Below are 9,330 nucleotides of genomic sequence, written 5' to 3' on the forward strand. Positions count from 1 at the left end.
CATATAAATTATGTTTCATAATTAGCTAATTGTGCTCTATTCAATTCTTGTTATGGACACTTTAACTATAGGAGAAATAAATGCCTGTATAATTTTCCAAGTGTTTTTGCCAGGTATGTGTTCTCATATTTTACATAGAAGTTATCTTTTGTTTTGTTTTTACAAAAAAATAGAATCATAGTAAAGATACCACTTTACACTTTTTTTTTAGCCAATAATGCACTCCAAAATTCTTCCATGATAGATCTACATTATCATTTTATTTCATCCCATTCCACTCGATTGATCCATAATGAAAGTTTAGCTACTCCCCTGTGCATGGATACTTACTTTCTAAGGAAAAAAATGAACACTTCAAGAATTTGCTTTTCTTCATTACACAAGGCCATGCTAGTCCTTTCAGTATCTTTACAATGTTAGTATATGAAGTATTAAAATAAATGTGATTGCATCATCATTTAAAGACAGATATTAAGGCCAGTGAAGGCTGAGATTCCTATAGGTCATAGCAACTCTGGGAGATACTGCCTTTGCAGAAGCTGTAACAAACCCAGAAGTAATTGAGATCCACCCAAGGTTTCAGGTCCACCCAGGAAGGCAGTTGTGAATGACTCAGCATTCTCAGATCTACTCTAAATCAAATCCTTTCCTTAGATTAGGATTCAGTGCCATTCAATTCAGGCATTTGTATTTAACAAGTGCCAGGCATTGTGCTAAGAAAGAGGGATGCAGACTAAACCAGGTCACTCTAATTGTCCAGGACACTTACAGTCTAGTAGAGAGGTATACACATATAAGACTCACTTAAATAAGAGTGACACAAGGAAGACTTTTAAGTAAGACCAAATAAACAAAAGTGTTATAAGAAACGTAGAAGAGGAACAGATTAGGTTAGGCTGGGGAAGGAAGCATCAGAGGTGCTTCTGGAAGAGTAGGTAGGATTGCAGCCAGGAGAAGAGAGGGGAAGGGCTCTAAGAGTAACAAGAGTCTAGGCTGTTGACCGGCTTGATTCCAGCAGCTCAGAGCTATAAAGCCTTTCCCCTGTTCTCACTGTGTCCTTTTGTGTTCCCTCTTCCTGAGGCTGCTACGTTTGTGGGCACGCCGGGAGGATCTTCAGACTTTACAAACCAGTTGTGCAGAGCCTGGCATTTCAATAAGAAACAAAATGCTGAGTAACACCATGAAGTCAATCTGTTGCTTGCCAAGAGCTGGGAGGCCTGGGTGGTTTCCCAATCTTAAAAGACTGAAAGATGTTAAAACCAGCCTCCCAGGGGAAAACCTGGGTGGATTTACCAATACAGAAAATGCTAGGTACTAATCCAATTTGCATGGGTGTACTACCTGCGATTACTATTGGTCACTCCCAAAACAGATGGACTAACTGTAGCTCTCAATTACTTTGCCTTTTTGCCATGACAGACTATCATATCACAAATGGCTTACCTTTGTGAAGAATCTTCCACGCCCCATAGAACAAAGATAATTTTCAGTCAGTCCTGGGTCAAAGAGGAAAAGTTGAAGAGATTTAAACAGGAAATGACTCTGCTACAAAGAATTCAGGAGCATAAATGAATGAACAATCCAGCCACAAATGATGAGTTCTAGGTGTCCTGGAAACAATCGGGCCCATTGCCAGCTCAAATGGGTGAAATCCAGTCTGCTGAAAGGCTCCGGTGTGCCAAGGAGATCACTCCTGGATCCATCACACCAATGTCACAAGTTTTCCACCAGCTCAGCTCTTACTCAACATCCTGAGTCTTTTGCCCAATCACTTGTGTTTGACCACTTGTTCTAGGAATAAGGCACCGAATATTTGGGAGACCTCTTAGAACTCATAATCGAAATGAACAGAGGAATCAGCTGCCAGACAGAGCGACCCAAGGAGGCCTGGTGCTGACTTGAGGAATTTCTTATTTTAAACTTCGCTTAAAATTTTCAATCAAAATTTTAAAATATGATTATAAAAATAATATCTGCTCCTGATGGAAAATTTGGAGAAATAGAAATATATAACGTAGAAAAAAACACAAGTACACCACTGACAAGTATTGGCTGTATTTATTTTCACTCTGTGTTCTCTGTACACATGAATGTATAAAATTGGGATCTTGTTATATATACAGGGTTTTATGTTAATTTGTATCTAACATTATTCTATAGTCATTTCCCATGTTATTAAGCACTGTTGTAAACAATGCTTTTAATGGCTGTATAATATTTCATCCTACAGGTATATGACAATTTTTTTAACCATTCCCCTTCTTAGGGCACTTAGATTTTTTCTAGTTTTTTAAAAAATTATTATAAATAACACTGTGATGAATAACTGTACATCTAAATATTTTACCACAATTAGTTTCCTGAGGATTCATGTCAAAAAGTAGAATTATTGAGTAAGAGTACTCTCTAATCTTTTTCTTTCTTTTTTTTTTTTGTGAGGAAGATAATCTATTGCTAATCCTCCTCTTTTTGCTGAGGAAGATTGGCCCTGAGCTAACATCCATGCCCATCTTCCTCTACCCTACATGTAGGATGCTGGCCACAGCATAGTTTGATAAGTGGTGCATAGATCCAAGCCCAGGATCCAGACCCGCAAACCTCAGGCCGCTTAAGTGGAGCACGCGATCTTAACCACTATGCTACCGGGCCGGCCTCTAATCTTTTTAAAGTTATGAACAGATAAACCATGTTGTGTGAGCAATATATTATGAAGTCTGAATGTCCAACAATTCTCTTTGAATCACTCTGTGGGTGAGTCAGGGAGTCCATTTACTTACTCAGTAGCCTTATTTTGTCCATTTCACCTATAGTCCCTGGAGCTTTCTCATGCCCCTCCCAGACCCCAATCTAGTCAGTGCTGTCCCATTGCTGATCATCTTTTTCACTTGAAGGATTTTAGAACTGTTGAACTCAGTGGTTCCCTCTTCTTCTCTGAGGCACCCTACATCCAAATGATTTGAAGGAGCGAGTTCTCTGAGCCATGAGACTAAGTTCTGTATGTACCCCTCTTACCCACCTGCCTGGCTCTACACACACATATATCTGTCTTCTCTTCTTTAAATATCAGGCATAGGCTGACAACATCCAAATTTATATCTCCACCCCAGATTTCTCCTCTATACTCTGACTTGATATCCAGTTGTCTACATAACATCTGTGTTTGGATGTCTAATAATCGTCTCAGACTTAGCATGTCTAATACCAAACTGCTGGGACCGGCCCAGTGGCTTAGCGGTTAAGAGCGCGTGCTCCGCTACTGGCGGCCGGGCTCAGATCCTGGGCGCGAACCAACGCATCGCTTCCCCGACCATGCTGAGGCCACGTCCCACATACAGCAACTAGAAGGATGTACAACTATGACATACAACTATCTAGTGGGGCTTTGGGGAAAAAAAGGAGGAGGATTGGCAATAGATGTTAGCTCAGAGCCGGTCTTCCTCAGCAAAAACAGGAGGATTAGCATGGATGTTAGCTCAGGGCTGATCTTCCTCACAAAAAATAAAAATAAAAAATAATACCAAACTGCTGATCTTTCCTAAACCTGTTCTTCCTGTCTTCTTCTGCACATAAATTAATGGCAACGCCATCTTTTACTTTCTCATGCCAAAAAACTTGGAGTCCTTTTTGACTCCCCTCTGTCTCTCACGCCCCACATCCGATTCATCAGCAAATATTTGCATCATTTCTCACCAGATTATTGCAATAATCTCTTTACTAGTCTCATTGCCTTTCAGTTTATTTCTCAACGCAGCAGTCAGAATGGTAAGTCAGATCATGTGACCCTTCTGCTCAAACCCACCAAAGGCTTCCATTTCACATAGAGTAAAAGGCAAAGTCCTTATAATGGTCATACAGAATCTACCCCCTGTCTGCCTCCTTACCCATCTCACTTTATGTCCTACTGTTTTCTCCTTTGTTGTCTGTGCTGTAGCCGCACTGGCCTTCTTGCTGTTCTATGTACATGCCAGGCACTTTCCTGCCTCACTGTCTATGTACTTCCCAGGCCTTCTCCACTCCCCCCAGATTTCTGCATGGCTCACTCCCTAGCTCCTTCAGGTCTTTACTGGTTCATCTTCTTATGTGACCTTTCCTGACCATTATATTTTAATTGCAAACTCTTGTCCTAACACTCTATATCTCCCTTTCTACTTTATTTTTCTCCATCATGCTTACCACTTACCAATAGACCATATTTATTTGGTTTATTGTCTGTCTCCTCCCCACTAACAGAGAGGACTTGCATCTGTTTTGCTCGCTACTATATCCTCAGCACCTCTATTAGTGCCTGGCATATATTGGTGCCTCGAACATACTTGCTGAATAAAGTAAAAGCAGACTATGAAAAGCATAAGTAAGGACTTCTGGGTCAACACCATGAGAAGGTGATAGGCACCAAAATGTCTCCACTCAATATTCTGATTCCTATTGCAGAATCTGGGCCAAAAGCACACAAAAGAACCAGAATTATTGCAGATCAAGTGAACCAGGCCAAGTGTCTTCTACATAGTCTTAGGAATTTTTGTAAATTTTACATATTATGGGAGTTTTTAAACTTCCTTACACTAAAGCAAATTAGAAGGTTTTGATAAAGTTGTGTTGGATTTCTCAGTGTTTCTACTTAGTCATGGATTGTAGCAAGGGTTTCTGAAAATGGAGCCAGTATCAAAGAGGGAAGGAATGAAACTAACATGGAATTGAGTGACTTCTAAATTGCTAGGCACCTTGCAACATCTCCTTTAAACCTTCAACAACTGTGAGAGTCAAGGAGTATTATTCTAATCATAAATATATTAAAATTGAGGATCAGAGAGAATAATTTCTTCAAAGTCACACAAGTAGCAAGTGACAGGCTTAGAAATTCTTCTCATTAGCTCCCTGACTAAAGTAGGACTTAGAATTTATAGTTAATATCTGGATCTGGATTAGATGACTTAGTGGAGAAATCATTTAATATTTCTCTCTCAGTTATCTGCAAAACAATGTACATTCACTTTAGACACATACCTTGGAGTGAATCAGTGTGATCCTTTCAAGTCTTTCGGGGTCTTTTCCATTTCTCAGTTCTTTCAGAAGGATGAATATGTTCTAAATGTTCGAGTCCACTGTGGCTCTTTTATTTCCTAGTTCAAATCTTTAAACCCTCAAGTTAAACCACAACCGCCACCACATGCAAAGCCTCCTAGAACATTTTCCCAAGTGAAACAAATCCTCTAGCTGCGTGAAGGTGTCAGGCAAAGCTAGATATGGAACTCCTTGCTGGCTATCCATGTGAAGGACTTTGTTTAAAGGGATCTTATGTTGCCAGCACGGTCACTTGTCAAGGACAATTCTTGTTGGCACAGCATTAATAAGTGAAAATTGGGAGAGCTGCCAGTGAAAGCAAACTCTTTTGTGATGTGTGCAACGCTGTGATGGGGCATCAGTTGAAGTTCACCCTTGATGACCATCTGAACACTGCCTTTCACTGACTGTACATCCAAATGGAGAACTCAGCAAATTGGGGAATGAATTCCTAGGGAGAGGCAACATAGTGTAATGGGAAACAAATTAGAATGGAGTGAGGAAACTCTAATTTTAATTCCAATGTTGTGACACTGCTACCTCCTTTAACTTCCCTGGGCCTCATTTTCCTTGTTCACTCACTCTCGCAGTTGCTCATCCAGGCATCCAACAAGTATTTGTTAAATGCCAACTTGTTTTCAAGGCATTGGGTGAGATGAAGTGAGCATTTCATGATTCGCTTTCTGCGTATTAGGGATAATAATAGTCTCATCTACCTCAAAGTGATGTAATGAAGAGGAAAATCCAGTTACTACATTGGCAAAAATGGAAATAATTATGTTTGTGTAGCTTACTTCATGGATCTATTATGAGAATCATATGAGATAATTATATGGGTATACTTTATAAACTTAAAGCACTACGTAAGTATGTAGGAGAAGAGATACTTTGACTAAGATGTAACTTATACCATTACTGGATATTAACGAGAGAGAGAACCAGAAACTAATGAGATCTAGTGCCATTTTTCTTTTCTTATTTTTTTGCAAAAGCAAGACTTCCCAAACTAAAGATAGAAGTTAATTTAAATAATTACCTTTATAGTTTTTCTAAGGAAACTCACAAATTATAACCAAACCTGTGGTTCAAACTATATTCTTGTATTATACTAACTACCAGTAGTTTTAAGTGTCCAAGCTCTAAAATTCAATATTAGGACTGGGGGTCGGGAGTATTTATTGCTAATATATCAGTTACAATTAGATTTTGCTGCACATAAAAGAAAAATGTTGGTGCAGTCACTATGGGAAACAGTATGGAGGTTCCTCAAAAAATTAAAAATAGAACTACCATATGCTCCAGCAATTCCACTTCTGGGTATTTATCCAAAGAAAACAAAAACACTAATTCAAAAAGATATACGCACCCTCATGTTCAATGAAGCGTTATTTACAATAACCAAGATATGGAGGCGACCTAAGTGTCCATAGATGGATGAATGGATAAAGGAGATGTGGTATACACACACAGACGCAGACACAGACACAGACACAGACACAGACACACACACACACACACACACACACACACACACAATGGAATACTACTCAGCCATAAAAAAGAATGAAATCTTGCCATTTGCAACAACATGGATGGACCCTGAGGGTATTATGCTAAGTGAAATAATTCAGACAGAGAAAGACAAACACCATATGATTTCACTCAGATGTGGAATCTAAAAAACAAAACAAATGAACAAACAAAACAAAACAAAACTCATAGATACAGAGAACAGATTGGTGGTTGCCAGAGGGGAGGAGGATTGGGGTGTGGTAAAAATGGGTGAAAGTGATCTAGGGGTACAAACTTCCAGTTATAAAATAAATAAGTCTTGGGGATGTAATGCATAGCATGGTGACTATAGTCAATAATATTGTATTGTATATTTGAAAGTTACTAAGAGAGTAGATTTTGAAAGTTTTCATCACAAGAAAAAAATTTTGTAACTTTGTATGGTGACAGATGGTAACTAGACTTATTATGTGATCATTTCATAATGTATACAAATATTGAATCATTAGGTTGTACACCTGAAACAAACATAATGTTATATGTCAATTAAATTTCAATTAAAAAAATTTTTTTTAATGTAAACTACTAGTACCTAAAGCAAGCCAGAATTTTGGAAGTTTTTTTCTCAGGTAAAAGAAGTCTGGAGGGAGACAGTCTAGCTATGACCATTGCAGGATGTCATCAGTGACCTGGGCTATCTTTTTTTCTCCATTATCCTAATATGTGGCTTTTATTATTAAGGCCATCTCAGAGCTGTTAAAGCTCCTGTTATTACATCTGCATTGTAGACCAAAAAAGGAGGAAAAGCAGAAAGAACCCTTCCCAGCTGAGTTGAATCCATTTAAGCAGCCTTTCTGGATCTTCCAGCTAGCAATTATACTCTCATATCTGTGACAGAAAATAGTCACTTGGCCACACTTAGCCACAAGGGAGGCTGGGAAATGTAGTTTTTGTCTTGAGAGACTGTGCCCTGCTAAAAATCGGGATTCTGTTAAAAAGGAAGGGGAGAATGGATGTCAGAGTAGGCAACTAGCAGTCTCTTTCACAGAAAATATTAAGAAAAAAGATAAGTTGATGGATAGAATTTCCTCAATTTTAAATTTTCCTCCATAAATATTTTATATTCCTTTGGTTTTAATAATATTACCATATTCTTATAATAGTACACAATAGTATCTGGTTCAATACAAAACTATATGCTTGGTTTTTCAATAATTTAAGTAATTGTATTTCATTTTATTCTGCAAAAAGTGATTTTCAGATGTTTCATCACATGAATATATTTGAGCCCCATTAATCCAAAAGAAAGAAAATCTTAGAAGTCTAGTCTAGAATGGACTAAGCTGCCAGCTTCCCATTCCTCCAACAGCCTTAGCCCGGAAGCATTTACTAAAAAGCATATTGACTTGGAGCTCAGCATAAAATAAGGCATCCTTGAGTGTTTTTAAACACAGAAGAATGTCCTCACATTGCGACCACAGCATGTGTATCTTTCCACATCTGTCCTCAAAATCCTAGCAACATGATTGTGCACGAATGAAATCCCCTTGGTGTTTTGAGTTGATCTTATCCATATGGGAATCTGTGGGCCTTTCTCTTCATTTAGAATTTGCCTTCTTAAGATCTTAAATAACTCTGAGCAACAGTGCCTGAGGGGCTCATTTCCTAACCCAAGGAGCATGGCAAACCAACTAGGTTATGAAAGAGCAATGGAGCATCCAAAACTGTCCTGATTGTTTGAGGAAATGTCCTCTGCATGCCACAATACTGGGATGGCAGCCAAATGAGAAACATCAGCTCCAGACTCCAAAGCAAAGTTTTTATTTCTTTAAAAACAACCATCACTAAGTGACATAAGCTTAAATTCAATCCAATTTGGGCCTTGCTGGCAATAGTATAATTCCTGAATGAAATAATGTTTGGAGAAATTTGAAAAGTCAAATATGTTATGTGACCTTGGACAAATCACTTAACCACACCAAACTGTTATTTTATGAATAATAATAATAATAATAGTTACATTAGATTATTAACACAGTAATCCCCCAAAAGTATTATGATACTATTAAATAAATATAAGAAGAATAACTACTGGTCATCCCCCGTGTGGTCAAGGGATGTTGTCACTGACTTACTAAGATGCTTTTAGCAAGACTTTTAATTGGGAGTCAGTAGGTTACTCACTGTAATGAGAGAACTGAACTCCAGGATCTGGAATATCCGAGCTGCCTTTAGTATTCTACCATTTCAGACCTGATTCTCTCTAGACTTCTTTTTTCTTCCTTGGTTTGCTCCTTAATTCTGGGCATTTTACTGCCCATTGTCTCTCCCTCTAAAGGTTGACAAAGATAAATAACAGCAATTCTGATAAACAGACCAAACACAAATGGAAATGAGCTAGAGGTAGCTCATTATGTCCAGTAGATATAGGTTCAGTAGAATATCACATATTGATCAAATAGCACCATAACTGACCAAATGGGAGGCGAGATGGAATGGTAGCTAGAACATAGGTTCCAGAGTCATAAGTGGGAAATTCACGTCTTGAAACTATTCTATGCTGGCCATCGACCCTTAACAAATCATGCAACCTCAGAGACTTCGTCTAGAAGCTGAGGGTGGTAATAGTAGATGCTTTCTAAGATTTGTGAGAATTAAATGATATTACCCATATTGTGGGCAATATACTAAACTTTACTTATTGTTGTTAACCAACACCATTATAAGATATCTCTATATATCAACAACAACAGAATT

General features: G+C 38.3%; 1 non-coding gene across 1 annotated transcript; it reads right to left on the bottom strand.

Annotated features, from left to right (window-relative positions):
- Positions 1-338: 338 nt before the first annotated feature.
- On the bottom strand, positions 339-440 carry LOC131409872 (U6 spliceosomal RNA). The gene has a single exon (XR_009221059.1). It is a non-coding gene; the product is annotated as a U6 spliceosomal RNA (small nuclear RNA).
- Between the last annotated feature and the right edge of the window lie 8,890 nt (positions 441-9,330).

Source organism: Diceros bicornis, chromosome 8 (assembly GCF_020826845.1).
Source record: "Diceros bicornis minor isolate mBicDic1 chromosome 8, mDicBic1.mat.cur, whole genome shotgun sequence".
NCBI classification, from domain to species: domain Eukaryota; kingdom Metazoa; phylum Chordata; class Mammalia; order Perissodactyla; family Rhinocerotidae; genus Diceros; species Diceros bicornis.